Below are 20632 nucleotides of genomic sequence, written 5' to 3'. Positions count from 1 at the left end.
GACTCTATTCCATTCACAGTAGTGCCAAAGAAGATGAAATATTTAGGAGTTTACCTAACAAAGGATGTGAAAGATCTCTATAAAGAGAACTATGAAAACTCTAAGAAAAGAAATAGCTGAAAATGTTAACAAATGGAAAAATATACCATGCTCATGGCTGGGAAGAATAAACATTGTTAAAATGTCCATATTACCCAAAGCAGCATATATTTTTAATGCAATCCCTATTAAAGCTCCACTATCATATATTAAAGATCTTGAAAAAATAATACTTCATTTTATATGGAATCAGGAAAAACCTCGAATAGCCAAGACATTACTCAGGAATAAAAAAAAAAAGCAGGAGGAATCATGCTACCAGACCTCAGATTATACTAGATTATAAATTGATAGTGATTTAAACAGCTTGGTACTGGCACAAAACAGGGAGATAGATGTATGGAACAAGAATAGAGAGCCAAGAGATGAATCCAGCTACTTACTGTTACATGATCTTTGACAAGCCAATTAAAAACATTGAGTGGGGAAAAGATACCCTATTTAACAAATGGTGCTGGGCGAACTGGCTGGCAACCTGTAGAAGACTGAAACTGGACCCACACCTTTCGCCATTAACTAAGATAGACTCTCACTGGGTTAAAGACTTAAACTTAAGACATGAAACCAGAAAAATACTAGTAGAAAGTATAAGGAAAACACTTGAAGAAATCAGCCTGGGCAAAAATTGTATGAGGAGGACCCCCCAGGCAATTGAAGCAACATCAAAAATATTGGGACCTGATCAAACTAAAGAGCTTCTGCACAGTCAAGAACACAGTAAGTAAAGCAAGTAGACAGCCCTTAGAATGGGAGAAGATATTTGCAGGTTATGTCTCTGACAAAGGTTTAATAACCAGAATCCATAGAGAATTCAAACATATTAGCAAGAAGAGAATGAATAATCCCATCTCAGGGATTTGAAAAGAAATTTCTCTAAAGAAGATAGGATCATGGCCTACAGATATATGAAAAAATTTTCATATATCCTTAATATATATCCTTAATCATATATCCTTAATCATATATCATATATCCTTGATATATATCCTTAATCATCACAGAAATGCAAATCAAACTACTTTGAGATATCACCTAACTCCAGTAAGATTAGCCCATATCACAAATTCCCAAAACCAGAGATGTTGGCGTGGATGTGGAGAAAAGGGAACACTTCTACACAGCTAGTGGGAATGCAAACTAATACATTCCTTTTGGAAAGACGTCTGGAGAACACTTAGAGAACTAAAAATAGACCTGCCATTTGATCCTGCAATTCCTTTATTAGGTATATATCCAGAAGGCCAAAAATCACAGTACAATAAAGATATTTATATCAGAATGTTTATTGCAGCCCAATTCATAATTGTTAGGTCATGGAAGAAGCCCAAGTGCCCATTGACCCACGAATGGATCAATAAACTGTGGTATATGTACACCTTGGAATATTATGCAGCCATAAAGAAAGATGGAGACTTTACCTCCTGCATGTTTACATGGATGCAGCTGAAAAATGTTCTTCTTAGCAAAGTATCTCAAGAATGGAAGAAATAGTATCCAATGTACTCAGTCCTGTTATGAAAGTAATTTATAGCTTTAATATGAAAGCTATAACCTAATTATAGCCTAAGAATATGGGGAGGGGGAAAGGAGGGGAGCGGGGTGGATGGGTGGAGGGAGGGTAATTGGTGGGATCACTGCTATGGTTTATCTTACAAGGGTACAAGTGACTCTTTCTAAAAGTAGAATATAAATGTCTTAACACAATAACTAATAAAATGACATGAAGGCTATGTTAACCAGTTTGATGAAAATATTTCAGATTGTATATGGAAACACCACACTGTACCCCATGATTGCACAATGTCCATAGCTATGATTTAATTTTAAAAAAAGAATAAAATTTTCAGAAAGTAAAAAAAGGAAAAGATTAAGGGCACAGACTCAGGAGAAGATTGACTGGCTTATAATACTGGCTCTATTGCTAACTAGCTGTATGTTGTTAGGAAAGTCACTTAATCTTTCTGCCTTAACTTCCTCATTTGTTATATGGGGGTAATAATAGCACATACCTAATGAGGTTGTTGTCTTTTTTTGTTTTTATTTGAGCCATAATTTGTCACTTTGTGTGGAGTGCCATGGTGTCATACCTCACAGCAACCTCAAACTCTTGGGCTGAGCAATCCTCTTGCTTCAGCCTCCCAAGTAGCTGGGACTACAGACACCTGCCACAACACCTGGATAGTTTTGCTGTTTTTAGTAGAAACAGGGTCTGGTTCTTGCTCATGCTGGGCTTGAACTCCTGAGCTAAGCAATCCACCCATCTTGGCCTCCCAGAGTGGTAGTATTACAGGCGTGATCCACCATGCCCAGCCTAATGGGGTTGTTGTGAAGATCAACTTCCATGGTCACCCTTTGCCTCTGATGGGGGCTGGCACAGGATGCAGAGTGAAAAAAGGAATAATGACAGTTCTTGCCAAGAATCATTGAGTTGCAGAGTTTCAATCTCGAGCCCACTATACCCCTAGACTTCTTGCTGTCTGATATGATAAATTTATTAAGATATTTTTTGTCAGGGTTTTGTGTCAGAGGCAGTTAAAAGCACAATTTAATTTCCACAGTGGAAATAATGTTTACTCTGCACACCCCTGGTACAGCGAAACTGACTCATAAAATTAACTATCTCTATGAGACACATGCTTTGAGGTTGTTTTCCAATATAGTAGCCTAATTTCGCTGATGCAAAAGTTATACTTTAATATGTAATCCTCCTTGATTCTTAATAATCCTGTAGATACAGGGCCAGGATAATTAGTAAAGTTACTAAATTTCCCCACTGGAATAAGGTCTACCCTACATTATATCATTTTTATGATAACATTTACTGACAACTTACTTAAAATTTCAAAACGAAGATAAAGATGATCAACAGCAATTTTAAGGAATACATAAGGAAAGTTTATACTTTCATGGAGATGCAGCCTCTGAGAGGTCAACAAAGTTAGTTATTCTGTCATACTCACCTTGTAGCATATATCTGTACCAAATGTGTGCTTTAGCAAAATTACACATTCATAAATATTACAGATCTTCAGGATTGCTCAAAGATAAATAACTTCTGGATCCTTGAAAGTCATGGGTTTCATCTCCTGCACCTCCTTCTATACACAATGGCTTCCTATAGTGTCCATCTGAGCAGGACTGTGAGGTCTCACCTGGGTTCTACAGGAAGGAGTGCTGGGATCCATTATTAATGTCTGCTGTGGGTGTGCGTGAAGTCATTGCCATCAGCCATATTGTATTTCTGCAATCCAAAGTTTGTTTTTCTGCCTACCATTCTTGAAAGGCAATTAGAACAAGGGCAAATTGCTCTTAATGTAGTATACATCTATTTAATCAATGTACATTTATCGGGCTTCTTTGATGCATTAGGCATACTGTTATGCAATATGGGAAATCAAAAAAGAAATTTGACATGACTGTAGCTCACAAAGAACATAAGTCTAATAAAAGAGAAAGATGTGTGTCCATTTAGGGTATGAAGTAATAAAATGCTGTAGAAAGGGACTGGATAAGGAGAGGGACTATAGCAGGGGTCCTCAAACTTTTTAAAAAACAGGCCAGTTCACTGTCCCTCAGACTGTCGGAGGGCCGGACTGCGGCCCCTGGATGAGTTGGCTGCTAAGCAGGACAGGCAGCGGCAGCAAAAACACCCAGTGGGCTGGATAAATGTCCTTGGCAGGCCGCACGTGGCCCATGGGTCGCAGTTTGAGGATGCCTGGACTAGAGGATATGTCAAAGATGGGAAGAGGATACTTTTAGCAAGTGTGGAAGGTGGTCACAAGAAATGGTGGTGAGGATGTATTGGTGTTGAGCTTTGCAGGGTGTAAGCAAGATTGCTCAGGTGGATAGAAAGGGAAGACTATTTCAGACTGAGTGGTCAGAATGAGCAAAAGCACCAGAGTGGAAAGCTGAAAGCGCTGGGTGACTGCCTGACTGATGAGAATATGTAGCTTCTGTTTATTCCACTTCTCCCTACAGAAAGAGCAGTTGCCTGGTGGGCTTTATTAGATCACTGGGCTGATGTGACATCCATTTTTATAAGAGCTGTTTGGGCTAGGGGAATACTTGCTCTTTGGAAAGATCATCTTTCATCACCATTTGACATGTGACATATAACAAATGTCTTAAAGCAGAGGCCTCACTGCTATCTCACACTGTACTTTTTTATTGTAACCCTAAGAGAATTCACAAAGCCTCCCTATTTATTTCCTTAAGTACACACAGACACATCAACTCATGCCAATAAAGAGCATTCCTGACATCATATTATTCCATTTTATGAATGAGACATTCTTAACACATTGCTGAGCTAGAAACTGCCGACTTACAGAAAATATCTGCAAAAATAGATTAAAATTATAAATAGAAGATCATTCCTAATATGCTCTTATGTCATTCATATACATTGCACACATTTAAATATGAGGTAGGGTTTTGTTGATTTTTGTTTAAGTGTTTCAACAAATGAAAGCAATGCTATTGGCTTTGCTGGAATAAAACAGAGGAACAAAAAATTAAAATAAATTTGTTGTTCAGGCAAATGCAAAAAGCTATAAACAGCCAGCTGCCAAACACCAAGAAATAGAAATTTCTTGGGATGGAAATTTTAGAGTTAGGAAAAATAAAAAGGAAATAAACCTAAATATTCTCACAGTGTTTAGAATGCATAGATCATGAAGTATGAACTTGGATGTCAATGAACTTCACAGGCCTTCAGTTCACTTATTGCTACATTCATTACTGTCTTCCAAGAAAATCTAAAACAGAGAAGATGATTCTGTGACACTGAAGTAAGTTCTAGCCAGATCCCAAACTATAAGTGAGGAAGTTTTGCTTTGACGCCCTCTCCTTCCCCTCCTTCCCCCTTCCCTGTGCCTACTCCCATACATTTTCTTGGTTTTTATGGGCAGCTTAAATCTATATTTACCCACTATATTTAGTAAGTTTGATTATGCATAGCCTAAATTCAGATCTGAGACGATGATCCAGATTTTTGTTCACTGAAAGAACCTTTTCCTTTTGATAGATTTATAGCAGAGACTAAACACTGGCTTCTTTTTTGCTCCTCACTAGGCTCATTTTGCCACAGTCCCCTGCCCTTGCTGTTCTCTGCAGGGAAACTCTTGTTCGCACATCTGCTCTTGACACCTCCTTCCTGACACTTAGGTCTCTATTGAGATACCACCTCTGCAGAGAGGCCTCCAGGATCACTCACTGTAAATAACACTCACCTATAATCCTGGGCCTTGCCACTTTCTAGCCTATCACTCTATTGTTTTTCTATAGTTGCTTTTTGTAGGCCCTTTCTAATTTTTGTAAGTTTTTATGTCATTAAAAAATTATTTATATACAGTAAAATTTACCATTTTTAGTGTACAGTGCTTTGAGTTTTGACAAAATGTCCAACCATGTATTGATACCACTACAGTTAAAATATAGAAAAGTTCCATCACCCCTGCCCCAATTTTCCTATACCCTTGTATAGCCAACCCTTCCCCACAGCCTAAGCTCTGATATGTTTCCTGTATTTATAATCTTGCCTTTTCTGAATGTCATAAATGGAATCATGGTGTGTAGCCTTTCACTAAGTATAATGTATTGAGACTCATCCATATTGTTACATGTATTTCATTCCTTTTAATTGCTGAGTATTATTCCACTATATGAATGGACTATAGTTGGTTTATTCATTCTCCACCCACTTAATAAAAGACATTTCAGTTGTTTCCAGTCTTCGGTGATTAGAAATAAGGGTGCAATAAATGTTCAAATATTGTTTTTAGTGTGGATGCAAGTTCTCACTTCATTTGGGTAAATATCTAAGAGTGAGATTTCTGGGTCATATGGTAAGGGAATCATTATCTGCATAAGAAACTGTCCACCTGTTTTCCAAAATGGCTGTACCGTTTGTGAATGAGATACTGTACTATACAGCTACGAATGAGGTTTCCAGCAGCCCCACATCATTGTTAGCACTTAGTATTGCCAGACTCTTATTTTAGTCACGCTAATGGGTATGTGCTAGTATCTTATTATGGTTTTAATTTGCATTTTTCTAACAGCTAATGATGCTGCACATCTTTTCATGTGCTTCTTTGCTATTATATCTTTTTTGGTGAAGTATTTGTTCAAATCTTTTGCTTTCTTTAAAAAAAACCCATCGAGTTGTTTTCTTATTATTGGACTTTTTTGAGATTAATATATTGCAAGTTCTTTTCATAGTCTGGATATTTTTTCTTTTATTAGGGTTGTGATTTCTAACTGTATGACTGGTCTTTTCATTTCCTTAATGTGCCCTTCAAAGATTCCAAGTCCTTAATTTTGATGAAGTAGTACATAATTTGTCATTTCTTTCTTTTGAATTTTTGGGATCATAGCTAAGAAATCTTTATTTAATGTAAGGCCACAGAGATTTTCTTCCGTGTTTTATCCTAGAATTTTTGTGCCTTTAAGGCTGCACTTTTTAAGCTATGATCTCTTTTGAGTTATTCTTTTGTAGATGGTGTGAAGTATCTATTAAGTTTCATCTTTTTTATCACCACTGATAGCCAATTATTTCAGTACTAATTTTGAAAGATGTTCACTTCTTCACTGAACTCTTTGCAATTTTGCCCCAAATCAATTGGCTGTATGTTAGTGTCTGTTACTGACCTGCATCTCAGCCTAATTGACTGACATGGCTTCCCTTCCATCAGTCTTCATTACTTGTAGACTTTTGGTAAGTCTTGCAATCAGGAAGATATTATTACGTTTATCTTTTTCAGAAAAGTTTTTCAGAAAACTTTCACTCTCGGAAATTCTCTTATTTGCTTTCCCTTTTGATGTCTAATGAGACTCCTGGAACTACGAAACCAGGGAGTTTGTACTTACCTCTGTTATTCTCTGTTATATCCTAACACGAAGGACAGTGCCTGATATGCATTAATTACTTAATAAATTGGTTGGAGAAATATTGGAGTTAAGAAATATTTAAGTTGAGGAAATTGAGAGAATTTAGGATTTGGAGGAAAGAACATGAAATCGTTTTGTGAGAGTGAGAAACTGTGATCATGAGAGAGGACTGGCTTGTGGTGCTAGCATGGAAGATTAAGTGTTCTTTTGGCCGTGGAATTTTCTTTTTCTTTACTTTGTAATTCATGTCAAATTTAATAGTCTTGTCACTGACTCTTTGTCATGAGAAAGGATATTTTTATTTTCCACCTCGTTCTTAGGACTAATAACACATTTTTTGTAATCTCCAACTTCTTTACTACCAAGGAGCACTTCTTGATTTACTTCCATATTTTTATCAGAAGTTTTAATCTGGAGAAGTGTTTCCAGGATATTTAGAAATAGGGAATGCTTCACTAATTTGCATGGTCATCCTTGCACAAGGGCCATGCTCATCTTCTCTGTGTTGTTCTAATTGTAGTATATGTGCTGCCCAAGAGAGCCTTGGCCATGGCACTTTGATCATAAACTTAGTTCTTTTAGGACCCACAGAAGCTCTCTGGGGCCATATTCATTCAATCATTCATCAAACACATATCCAATACTTAATTGTGTGACATGGTGTTTTCCAGACACTAGATACATTTTTGTGCTCAGCATATGAGGGATCTGAGACAAGCAAAACAGTTGAGACTGAATTGTCCAGCTGGCATAAAAGTGGTGCACAGGGCTTTCTGAGGTGGAGGGCATCCAGCCCAGCCTCAGGCTTGGACAGTTTTGCAGAAGAGGACATATTTGAATAAGTTTTTAAGTTCCAACAGGAAACTTTGAGCCCTGGCTTCTCTTTAAATGGGCCACTTTGTATTTTAACAATGCACCACGAGTTTCTTCTGGTGTTCGTAGGTAGCTGCAGCTGTGTCTGAGTTTGTGGTACTGGTGGTGGTTGTTTTATGGATCAACTCTGCTCAAAGTCCCCCAGTAAACACTCCCTTAACTCTCGCTCCTTCTCCTTCATGTCCTTTACTGCAGTTGTAACAGTTAATTATGCATTTAGCTATTTGATACCTACTTCCCTTCTGCTACAATGTGAGTTTCCTGGACAAACTGTATCTGTCTCAGTCACCTCTGCATTTCTATTGCTTAGCACAATGAGTGCCCAGCCAGACCCTGCGTGAGGCCTGAAGGATGAAGCATTAATATTTCAAGGTTCTTAGAAAATCTGCCAGGTCACCTGAGAGCCTTTCCTCTCTGATGAAGTGGTTTTGTCCTTTTGCTCAGTTTTAGTTGCAACTGTTAGTTCTTTTTCGATTTTCAAATTACTTTAAGATAGTTAGTATTCAAAACAAATGCCCACCATCAAGGAAAAACAGAATTTTTCAGATTATGTACAATGCTTGAGTTCAGGCTTTGAGTAATTAATCAATCTGTTGATCTTGAGATGTTTTTGCATGTCAATGATGCTTAGATGATCCTGGAAATCAGCTGAAGACAAAAATCAATCTTTGCTCCTATGTATCAATAGAGTCTACTGTGCCCTAAAGATGGGTAGAACAAAAAGCAAATGGAGAACAAGTTATTTATTTTGGTGCTAAATTACCAATGATTCCTCTGAGTATCTGTTTATTTTAGTTCTTCCCAACATGCAGCACACATGCGCACACATGCGCGTCCTCTCAGGCGCTGCAACAGCAAATAGAGGAGTTGAATGGGGTGGGCAGGAGGAGGGCGTGGCCATTTCCGGACACCTCACTGTGCTTCCGCTCTGCACTGAGCTCCCTTCAAAGATTCTGTCACTTAGTTCACATCTCTACTAGGATGCTGAGGCCTAGACACCAGCAAAGGGAGGTGAAGAAAAACAGTCAAAATCTGGAATTCTCAAGGACATCACAGTTCTAATCTCCCTCGTCTGATTATGTCAGACACACTTGTTGAGGAAGCAACAGGGGAAAAGAAAAGGCATCTTCCCTTTGCTCAAAAGCAACCCTGTTTTGACGGGGCTACGGCCATCTTGAATTTTCCCTAGACCTCTGAGAAGCTCTCACTTAGGATCTTGTGTTTAATGTTGGTGCGTTTCATGAACAGCCAGGGGCATCCCAGGCCAGGGCTCTCTGGGTGGTTTTCAGGTTAAAGAGCCTTGCTCTTGTAAAGATAGAGTGGAGGGGAGATTCAGAAGTTACCAGTTTATGTAGTTCATGCATTTCAAAAGGTGAATTTTCTAAAACCTTCCAAATGTTCCTATTCTTTTTTAAAATCCAAATGATTCTGTTTGAAATCCATTGCAAATCATCATCTGTTTACCTTGTTGAGTGAGTTCGAGAACAGAGAACAGGAATAAAATGGAGGAAGAAAGGAAAGTAGGATTTATTGAGCACCAATTATGTGAACTGTTAAGTCCTTGGACACATAATGTAACCTTTGCAATCTCCGTGAGGGATGCGTTTTTTATCCCAGATGAAAACACTAAGTAAGGTTTAGGCCGGCAGCTTAAATAATTGTCTCAAGCTGGTCGGTGTGCTGGCGAGTAGTCAGCCTGTCCTCTGAGCCCCTTGCTCTACCAGGTGTAATCCTATGGAGGGATGGGAATGACTCCTCCCTTCTCCTCAGAATTAAATATGAGATCCAGATTTCTAATGGCCAACATGTCTCAAAGATTCGTACCTTGTGTGACAACTTGTACAACTGTGGCTTTCCCTGTCTTTTTCCTCCCCTGCTTCTAGGTCAAAATCTCATTTCCTTATCTCCGCTAAATAATTCACGGTTGGGTTTCCTGGGTTTCCTCTTCTCTTCCAGATTGCCAATATTATAGAGATATAATGCCTTGAATAAAAGCCTTTGAGGTTATGAGGAAAATGTCTCTTTTTAATAAGGAGGTCAAGAGTGACCGTGTCTAGTCGTTTTATTTATGTGGTTGATTTCATGTGCAGATTTTTAATTGGCTCATATTGAATAGGTGTAAAGACGGGGAGTGTTTTTCCAGGAACATGAGCTATATTAACGTTGTTAGAGAGGCATGTCCTGACTTACATGGGGGACGCATCAGATAAGACTCAAGAAATGTAATTCCAATGGACTCAGATTTTAGGTGTATTGAGATAACTGCTACATAAAGTCATCCTTGAAAGTCAAAGGAGATCCTTTTTAAACTCCACACTTTGCAGATGAGAAAATCAAAAGCCAGAGGGAGAACGTGACTTTGCCTGAGATCATGCTGCTTGTTACAGCGCAGCTGGGAGACCCGGCCCCCTTGGAGCTGGAGGAGGTGATAGCTCACTTTGCAGTGCTCTCCCGTGCTCTTGGTTTCAGCGTCAGATTGCTATGTATTGAATTCTGTTTAATGGATTGTGAAACATTCAACTCTGTGTCGGACCTCAAGTCTTCACAGAGAGGAAAAGAATTTTCAGATACCTTTTCTCCTTTCAGGAAAGATGAAATTATTCTGAACCTCTTTACCTGTTCCTAGGGGCAATTGAGATTTTGTAGACATAAGCATGAAAGGAAGGGGAGCAACTCTTACCTAAAGAATGGATTCTTTAAGTTGAGGATGCCTTCACATCTGAAGCCTGTTTGGTTCATCAGCGCCATGATCTGAATGTCATAACTCTGCCTGCATCGCAGAGAAAAACATCATTTCACAAGGCTATCAGCTATCCACGTACATCTAAGGCTTCCTTCACACACACCTACTGTGGGAGGGTGAGTGTATGTGTTTGCATCTTCTGTACGTCCATGCCTGTTTATTTGGATGACATTAATCCTGGTAGAGGCAACCAAAAGCCTTGTTTTTTCATGAGAAGAGTTTAATAGCTATAATTTTTTGCTCTAAAAATTACAAAGGTAATGGTGCTACTGGTTGATCAAAGCACTTTTGTGGGGGGAGGTTTTACCAACACCAATGACAGAAAATGGCTGTAAGTAACAGAGACACTTTATGGAGCATCATTAAAGTACTAAAACAACCTTGATCATGGAAGGATTGGCGGAGCTAAAAAAAATCTCAAACTGATGTAAAATAGTTAATAGATGTGATTGATTTTAAGTGATCTCAGATGAAGGTTTATGCAATTACACTGAGAGACTCTGGCTGATAAGAACAAGTAATATAACATATCCCAAATGACTAATCTGAAGGAGTCATGTTGGTAGATTTTATTAGTCATTTTCAATAATATAATTTCTTTTGATCTTAAAAATGATACTCTCTACAGAAAAATTGAAAACTAGGGACAAATATAAAGAAAATAAAATAATTCATAATGACACTAGGCAAATATTTTTTCTGCTAACATGATAGACTATTTTTCTTCTATTTTCCCTGTGTATTTGTAGATATAAATGTTTACCAAAATGATTCTCAAGTATTGTTTCATACCTTCCTTTTGTTTAACATGAACAAGTGTTTATCCAACATCATAATTCTTGAAAATGTAGTTTTCAATGGCATTATATGAATATAACACTAATAATTCAGCCTTGAATCTTTTTAAAATAATAATATTATTTATAATAACAAAAACTTACTTTGGGAGCAGAAATACTATAAAGGACTTCTTTGCAATACATGTTTATGTCCTCTCTTCAATTATTTCCCTAGATTAAATTAGAAATAGACGAACCAGGCTAAAGCACATTAAGGTATTTAAGGTTCCCAAAACTTATTACTCAAATGTCTTTCAGGAAGTGTGCTGGATACTTAAAAGGATGAAAGTACTAATTTCATCACACCCTTTCCAATCTTTAATATTTAAATATTTGAGGTTAAAATATCATGGACTATTTTAATTTTAATTTCCTTGATTAATAGGCTTCTTTTTGAATTTCAGAAATTAATGAATGATATAAAGTCCTCCAACCCCACTCCCACCCTGTCATTGCCAATAGTGGCCTAGGGAGGCATCAGAGTCTGTGACCCCAATAATTCAAGTTCTAGATTTTATCGGAGCCTAAAAAATTAAGAGGAAAACATAGCTATACATTTTAAGAAATCCATTAGGATGTGCCCTTTGATCCTTTCTCAACTCCATCTAGTTGATTCAGAACATTGTTTTGTTTTAAAACGTTTCTTCTGTGATAACTACACCTAGTAGTTGGCTACATTTGCAATAGCTGAAGACAGACTCAGCGGGACCTGGACACTGAGACGATGATCTCCTTAAGATCAGTTCAAACCTTGCTAGAACCATAGAATCATACTTTGCTCAGCCTGGTAGATAAGTCAGGGGAGACATGCCTAACCCCTTGTCCAAATGAAAGACACCATCTTAACAGCATCTGAAGTAATTAATGGAAAACTGGAAGTGGAAATTAGGTGTCATCTGAGGTACATGTGAATGAATGGCTTTGTGAATGCACGTATGGATCAGGTTAGTCACAGCTAAGAACTGAACTGTGGTCGAGAGAGACAATTGGGATATTTTTCCTGTGGGGTCTTCACCAAGGCTCTTTTTCAGAACACTAGGAATGATAATATAGCCCCTTCACACTCACTTTTCAAGCCCACTCCTATTCTCTGCCCATCATTAAATCCCACCTTCGCTAATGGAAGAAAACAGAAGCTGAGATCTGTTGTCAGAGCCCTTCCATGTCCATGTGGGTGTGTTAGGAGGTGAAGTGGGGGAATAATTAAGTGCCCTGATTTGATCCTGATTCACCTGATCAAGGAGACTATGTCCTCACTTAAATTTGCAAGAAAATAATATACTTTAGGAGCAGTGTTATGTTAGTGCCAAGATACCCAGAAGGTCAACACCAAGCCCAATAGTTAAAGTGCAATGTTTATAAAGCAACCAATCATGGATAATCTGCCACGATTATGTCTACAGAGCCCCAAAGAACTATTAATTCTTTTGAACCAGTTATTTGGCAATGTAAATTTTTAAAAAATCTGGTTCTTGCCAGACTTAATCATTTAAAACTTTATAGAAACAGTACAGGCAATTTAAGTGGGAATGCACCTTAGTTCAGGATTGAATATAAAAGCATTGCATTATGTACTGACTTTTCTTTTGCAATATCCAAGAAGATTTTGGAGATGTGGGAAGGACATATGCAGAAGAATATGGTAATTCATGATGATTTCACCTTCAGAAAACAGAAAATGCAATAATGGGATAGGCTTAGAGCTGGCCATCAAGGAAGGCAGAAAGTTTGGGGAAAAATGACCCAAGTCACTGAGGATTTACTGACAAATAAAGCAATGAAAGTCAGAGCAGGCACAGACTCCTGACCAATGTTCCTCAAAGATGTTTGTATTTGCTGCAAAGAGCAGGTGGGATGATACACTGGGGTGTGGGATGAAATATTGAACTATTATTTTTAATTGTCTAGTTAGTTGTTACAGTGGATGGAATTTGTGTCCTCCACCAAAATACATGTTCAAATCCTAACTACCCAGTCCCTACCCCCCACAAGTGAATGTGACCTTGTTTGGAAATAGGATTTTGCAAATGTAACCAAGTGAAGATAAGGCCATCCTGGATTAGAGTGGGCCCCCAATCTGATGATTGATGGCCTTCCAAGAAAAGAAGACACAGGAAGAGTGCCATGTGAAGGCAGAGGCAGAGCCTGGAGTGATGTTGGGACAGTGAGTGCCATGGATTGCCAGGTGCTGCAAGAAGCTGAGAAACCAAAGGCAGCGTCTTCCCTGGAGCGTTCAGAGGGAGTGTGGCCCTGCTAACACCTTGATTTCTGACTCCTGGACTCCCCAAATGTAAAAGAATACATTTCTGTTATTTTAAGGAACCAAGTTGAAGGTAAGTTGCTAGGGCAGCTCTAGGAAACTAACACAGTTGTTTACCAAATATAAGTTGAACACACAAGTGAATTCACTGGATTCTAGTCAACAACTAAGGGTTAAGGTTTATTGTGTTCACCAAATCCTTCAGTGTTTTCAAAGGTGAATGGGTCAGCACAACTCTAATTACATCATAAATAATGTGGTACAAGATGTGAATAAATGCCACCATGCAATGGACACAGAGGTCTGAGCGGGAAGAATCTGAGTAACACTGCAGAACAAAAATGCCCTGTGTCTCCCCTGTGCCTAATTGTGTGTCATAATTTCCTCCTATGATTCTTTCTCATGCAACTGACCAAATATATAGCTATCGAGAGGTTTTATTATTTGTGAATTCCAAGGTAAAGCTTTTTCATTATGACCAGTAGAAGTAGCACTTGAAGCTTCCAAAGCTTTAATTCTTTGATCAGCATTTCTTTCAGTTTTATAAACCACAAAGCTCATCAAACTGTCTCCAAACCAAATCCCCTGGCAAAACCAAGTATAGCAGGCCTTCACGGGGATACAAAAATTGTAAATGATGTTTCAAAATATTTTGGCACAAGATAAGTGGCTGAGTTAGATCCAACAATCAGCCTATTTTATTTTCTCATTGCATCCTTTTGATTTCTATTTTTGCATAGCCTACAAAATCTATATGAATTTCTAGGAATGTATATAGGCATATAAATTTATCTATTCATGTGTGTATGTATGTGTATAGGTATATATAGTGTGTCAGTATGCATATATAGAGATATACATATATGTGTATCTGTGTGTGTGTGTGTGTGTGTGTATACATACAGAGAGTGAGAGAGGAGAGGGAGAAGGAGAGAGGAGGAGACAGAGGGAGGGGATGGAGGAGACAGAGGGAGGGGATGAGGGAGGTAAAGAGGGAGCAAAGTGAGAAGCTATTTAGTTTGGGAATTTCTATTATCATTTCTGTTGGACCTGCACATAATTAAAAGATAAATGTTGATATACTTGGGTGACACACACACACACACACACACATAAAGCATTTTTATTTATAGGTACAAATAGTCAAAAAACTTTAAAGATCACTTCTGTGAACTTTAAGGATATAAATTTTATAAAGTTCATAAAAAAGATAGGGTTTATATTATTGCCGGAGCGATAAAATGAATGACAGATCCAGAATGATAGGAGGCTGTCAAAAATAAAATGTTAACAATACAATCATAAATGGTCCTGGCGGGGAAGGAAAGGGCAGTCATTGTCACACCTGCGTGGTTGCATAGGGAGTTCTCCCAGGAGTTCAGAGTTTAAAAGAATATGTGACAGTCAGGGAGGAGAAGATCCTACCAGGGCAGGACAAAGGATGGCACCTTAATGAAAAAAGCAGCACCAAAATACTGACATTCAGCAAGTGCTGAGGCTTTTGGGAAACACCGAGGAAAACAAGACTTTTGAAACAAAAACTTCTGCAGGGCTACATGGAGGGTAAGAAAAGAGAATAAGGAAAGAGAAATTGGGACTAAGATTGACTGTGGCTGTGTGTGAATCATCATACTCTGTTCCCTCTTTTAATATTTGGAAAATCCTATGGCGACAATGATTATAGATGCTACTTTATAATGAGGTGAGGAAACGGGGCTGCTATAGAGATTCATTAACTTGCCCAAGGTCACTCCAGTATTAAACAGTCTATGGAAGAGACTGGACGGAACCAGGACAGAGTAGACTTCCAATTATAGTCTCTTTTCGCTACACAAGGGTGCTTATCTATTGATAACAAGATAAAGAACTTCCACCCTCCCTTATTTCTTCCTCCTGCAAAGAATTGCACGCCAATGATGGCTTTGCGGCTTTTTTCATGCCAGACTAAGTTCTCATGAGAGAAGATCACCAGTGTGTGATGCCTTCATTAGGTCATTTCACAACCTCACTGAGGCTCTGAAATATATTCAGCCGAGAGGGATACACCATGGAATAAGACTCAGTTGCTCTGCTCAGAAAGCTCACAGGAAGGCAAATACTTACAACACTGTGCAACAGTAAAGGCATGGAGGGCTGTGGGAGCCCTGGGAATAGTGAGGCAGGGGTGTGAGGTCGATGGTTTGCCTCCTTCTTACCTCACAGGGAGAATGGAGGAAAGGGTAGAAAAATATTACCAATATGAATGAAACCCAAGATATGTCCCCGCAAAAGTAATGGAATAAAAAGATGATTTAGGGTGGCACCTGTAATTCAGTGGTGTAGGGGTGCCAGCCACATACACTGAGGCTGGTGGGTTCAAACCCAGCCTGGGCCAGCTAAAACAATAATGACAACTGCAACAACAACACAATCAATAGCCAGGCATCATGGTGGGCACCTATAATCCCAGCTACTCGGGAAGCTGAGGCAAGAGAATCGCTTAAGCCCAAGAGTTTGAGGTCCCGGTGAGCTGTGACACCACAACACTCTACCCAGGGTGACATCTTGAGACTCTGTCTTAAAAAAAAAAAAAGATTTAAATTGCATCTAATTATACTCTAAAAAATTTAAAAAATTTGAAGTCAAAAAATATTATCCTGGTTTGCAAAAAAGCAGAAAAGGCAAAGTCCAAAAACTCTGGGCAGATGTTGCCTATTGCTCCCTTGAACTTTTATTTTTTTTATTTTTTTTATTTTTTAGAAGTGGTCATTAAACAGATGGTTTATAAGGATTTAGAAAGAAAGTGGTAACTTCTAGGATGAACATGGCGTAAGTCAGCATTTTCTACTTTTTCTCCTGGAAGCCATCCAAAAACAAGGAGACAAAATACTGCAGATGGCAGACCTCATTTTCTATAAAACCAGGAGAAAGATTACTGCCGTCTCCAACATATGTGTAATGGCTGTAAAAGCAGTTGAGTGGTGATAAGCCACACGGAAAAAAGTACAAAAGAAGTTCAAAGACTGACAAGACAGCCAGGGGAAGGACAGCTCAGAAAATGCTCACAAAAAGACAGCACCGGAAGGTGAGAAGCGACTTCTGAAGTGTGAGAGGTATGTGCTTTGGGCGGGAATTGGGTTGAGCGAGGCTTTGAGTAGAAACACTCCTGGAACTGGAATACGGTGAAACTATGTAAAGACTACAAGAGCAGCCATTCTTGCAGGAAGCTGTAGGACTCTGAGCAGAGAGGAGGAGAGACAGGTTGAGCTGAGAAAAGCTGATAGCATGGAGACTGTCAAATCTTTCCCTGCCACAGTAACTTCTTTCTGTATAATACTTCCTAGGAAAAGTGCCATAATTTGATGAGGAATAACAATAACACCAAAATAAGAAGGGAGTGGGAGATTTATTATCAGATAAAAGGTAGAAAAAGAATCGTAAAATTTAGACATAAAAATGCACATCAGATGACTGACACCAGGGTGCAAATAAAAAAAAATGTAAGAAAATATTTCATTATCTCATGGTTTTCTATTTGGTTCAAGATGTCTATATCTCTATTTTTGGGCAAATGCCATGCTGTTTTGATCACTATGGCCTTGTAGTACAGCCTAAAGTCTGTACTGGTAGGCTGATGCCCCCGACTTTGTTTTTATCGCTAAGAACTGCCTAAGCTATAAGTGATTTTTTTCTGGTTCCATACAGAGCACAGAATTATTTTTTTCTAAAGTCTTGAAAGTATGATGTTGGTATTTTAATAGGAATGGCCTTGAATCTGCAGGTCGCTTTGGGAAGTATAGACATTTTAGCAATGTTGATTCTTCCTAGCCATGGTATGTTCTTCCATTTGTTAATATCTTCTGCTATTTCTTTCCTTACGGTTTCATAATTTTCTTTATAGAGGTCCTTCACCTCTTTTGTTAGGCATATTCCTAGGTATTTCGTTTTCTTTGAAGCTACTGTGAAGGGGATTGTGTCCTTGATTAGTTTCTCATCTTGGCTGTTATTGGCATATACAAAGGCTACTGACTTGTGGACATTGATTTTATATCCTGAGACATTACTGTATTTCCTGATGATTTCCAGGAGTCTTGTGGTTGAGCCTTTGGGGTTCTCTAAGTATAAGATCACATCGTCAGCAAAGAGAGAGAGTCTGACCTCCTCTGCTCCCATATGGATACCCTTTATTTCTTTCTCTTGCCTGATTGTATTTGCTAGAACTTTCAGCACTATGTTGAATAGTACTGGCAATAAAGGACAACCTTGTCTGGTTCCAGTTCAGAAAGGAAAAGTTTTCAGTTTTACTCCATTCAGCAAAATATTAGCTGTGAGTTTGTCATAGATAGCTTTGATCAGTTTAAGAAATGTGTCACCTATGCCTATACTCTTCAGTGTTCTAATTAGAAATGGATGCTGGATTTTATCAAATGCTTTTTCTACATCTATTGAGAGAATCATATAGTCTTTGTTTTTGCTTCTGTTGATATGGTGGACTACATTTATACACTTGCGTATGTTAAACCAGGCTTGCATCCCTGCAGTGAAACCTACTTTATCGTGATTGATGATTTTTTTAAATGTGTACTTGTAATCTATTTGCTAGGATTTTATTGAAAATTTTTGCATCTAAATTCATTAGAGAAATTGGTCTGAAATTCTTTTTTAGTTGGGTCTTTTCCTGGTCTTGTGGGTGATGTTTGCTATGTAGAACATGTTGGGAAAGATTCCTTCCTCCTCAATTTTTTGGAATAATTTCTGCAGTATGGGAATAAGCTCTTCTCTTTGGTAGAATTCTGGTGTAAAGCCAACTGGACCAAGGCATTTTTTTGTTGAGATCTTTTTTATTGTTTCTTTGATCTCAGTGCTTGAATTGGTCTCTTTAGGAGATGTAACATCTTATAGCCATCTAATCTGTTCAATAAATGGTGCTGGGAGAACTGGATATCCACGTGTAAAAGACTGAATCTGAACCTTCAGCTTTTCCACTGACAAAAGTTGATTCAAGATGAATAAAAGAACTAAATTTAAAACACAAAATGATAAAAATCCTCATGGAAAGCATGGGGAAAACACTTGAAGATATCAGCCTGGGGAAAGACTTTATGGAGAAAACTTCCACTGCATTTGCAACAACAACAAAAATAAACAAATGGGACTTAATTAGACTGAAAAGCTTCTGTACAGCTAAGGAGATAACAACCAAAGCTAACAGACAACCTACACAATGGGAAAGGATATTTGTATACTTTGAATTGAACAAAAGCTTGATAACCAGGATCTAACAATAACTCCAATTAATCAACATGAAAAAAGCCAACAATCCCTTATATGAATAGGCAAGAGAAATGAATAGAACCTTCTCTAAAGAAGACAGACAAATGGCTAACAAACATAAGATAAAATGCTCATTGTTCCTAATTGTTAGAGAAAGGCAAATCAAAACCACCCTGAGATACCATCTAACCCCAGAGAGAATGGCCCACATTACAAAACCTCAAAACTGCAGATGCTGGCATGGATGTGGAGAGAAGGGAACACTTTTACACTGCTGGTGGGACTACAAACTAATGCAACCTTTTTGGAAGGAAGTATGGAAAACCCTCAAAGAACTCAGACTAGACCTCTTATTTGATCTTGCAATCCCATTATTGGGCATCTACCCAGAAGAAAAAAAGTCCTTTAACCATAAGGGAATCTGCACTAAACTATTTATTGCAGCTCAATTTATGATCACCAAAATATGGAAACAGCCTAAATGCCCACCAACCCAGGAATGGATTAAAAAGCTGTAGTATATGTATACCATGGAATACTATTCAGCCATTAAAAAAGATGGAGACTTTAGACATCATTTGCATTAATCTGTATGGAAGTGGAACACATTATTCTTAGTAAAGCATCACAAGAATGAAGAAACAAGAATCCTATGTAGCCAATTCTAATATGAGGACAGTTAATGACCTAGTACATGGTAGTGAGTAGGGGAAGGAAAGAGTAGAGAGAAGGAAGGAGGGAGGGGGTTAGGGGGTCACCGTGTGTGACATACCTTTCAGGGGCACAACACAATTATAAGAGGGACTTTACCTAACAAATGTAATCAATGTAACTTGGTTCAAAAAACTGAAAAAAAAAAAAAAAAAAAAAGCTTACTCACCCTATACTATATCATAGGATCCCTCCCATTTTAAGAAATTTATCAGGGACCCTGAGAGAACTGGAAGAAACAAATTTACTAACTTACTAATCAACTAATGTCACTGGGAAAAATAACGAACCACTCTGCTATTCCTCCCACCTCTAACTTCAAGGAGGTGAAGGGAAACAGTAGTTTTAAAAAATGACATGAATCAAGGTAATTGCTGCAGAGACTCTGAAATCCATTATCGCAGAGAGGCAGCCAGTCCTTCCTGACACACCATACACTGCCTCCCTGTGAAATGCTTTCTTCCCCTTGTAGTACAGATTAATTTTATTATATTAAATTTGGAAGGGTGCAGCCAGACAGACACAAATCAGTCTAGGAAGCTCACAGGGATTAAAGACATGAATTCAAGCCTTTGGCAAGTGCTCTCAGGAACGGATGGACTTCCTTCCTTCCTTCCTTCTTTCCCAGGTAAAGAACACTGCCCTTGAGTTATCTGAAGCTGCTCTTCCTTGCCACATTCATGCAAGGAGGCAATGTACCCTTGACCTTTGTAGCAGAGGGTACCTATGTGTACTTGGCGAGGCTTGTGCCATACATTTGTAGGTGCTGGCATTTCAGGGGCCTGCCAGCTTCTTTCCACTTCCATCCATCCCTCAATACCCAGTAAACAGAGGTAGAAGTGCCTCTGCCTCTATGACTTTCTGCTTACTGCTTATTGGCAACAAATAAGACTTTCTCCTAGAGAGGCTCCTGTTCCTTGGTTAAAAAGAGGAGTTTGCAGGAGGCACCGCACCTGATACCAA

General features: G+C 38.5%; 1 non-coding gene across 1 annotated transcript; it reads right to left on the bottom strand.

Moving 5' to 3' along the window:
* Positions 1 to 7426: 7426 nt before the first annotated feature.
* LOC111722981 lies at positions 7427 to 7532 on the bottom strand. Its single transcript, XR_002771604.1, has one exon. It is a non-coding gene; the product is annotated as a U6 spliceosomal RNA (small nuclear RNA).
* Between the last annotated feature and the right edge of the window lie 13100 nt (positions 7533 to 20632).

The sequence above is a fragment of the Otolemur garnettii genome, unplaced genomic scaffold (assembly GCF_000181295.1).
Source record: "Otolemur garnettii isolate 467f Iridium unplaced genomic scaffold, OtoGar3 scaffold00006, whole genome shotgun sequence".
Lineage (NCBI taxonomy): Eukaryota > Metazoa > Chordata > Mammalia > Primates > Galagidae > Otolemur > Otolemur garnettii.
The sequence above is the reverse complement of the archived record's forward strand: the minus strand, read 5'-3'. Positions and strand labels throughout refer to the sequence as shown.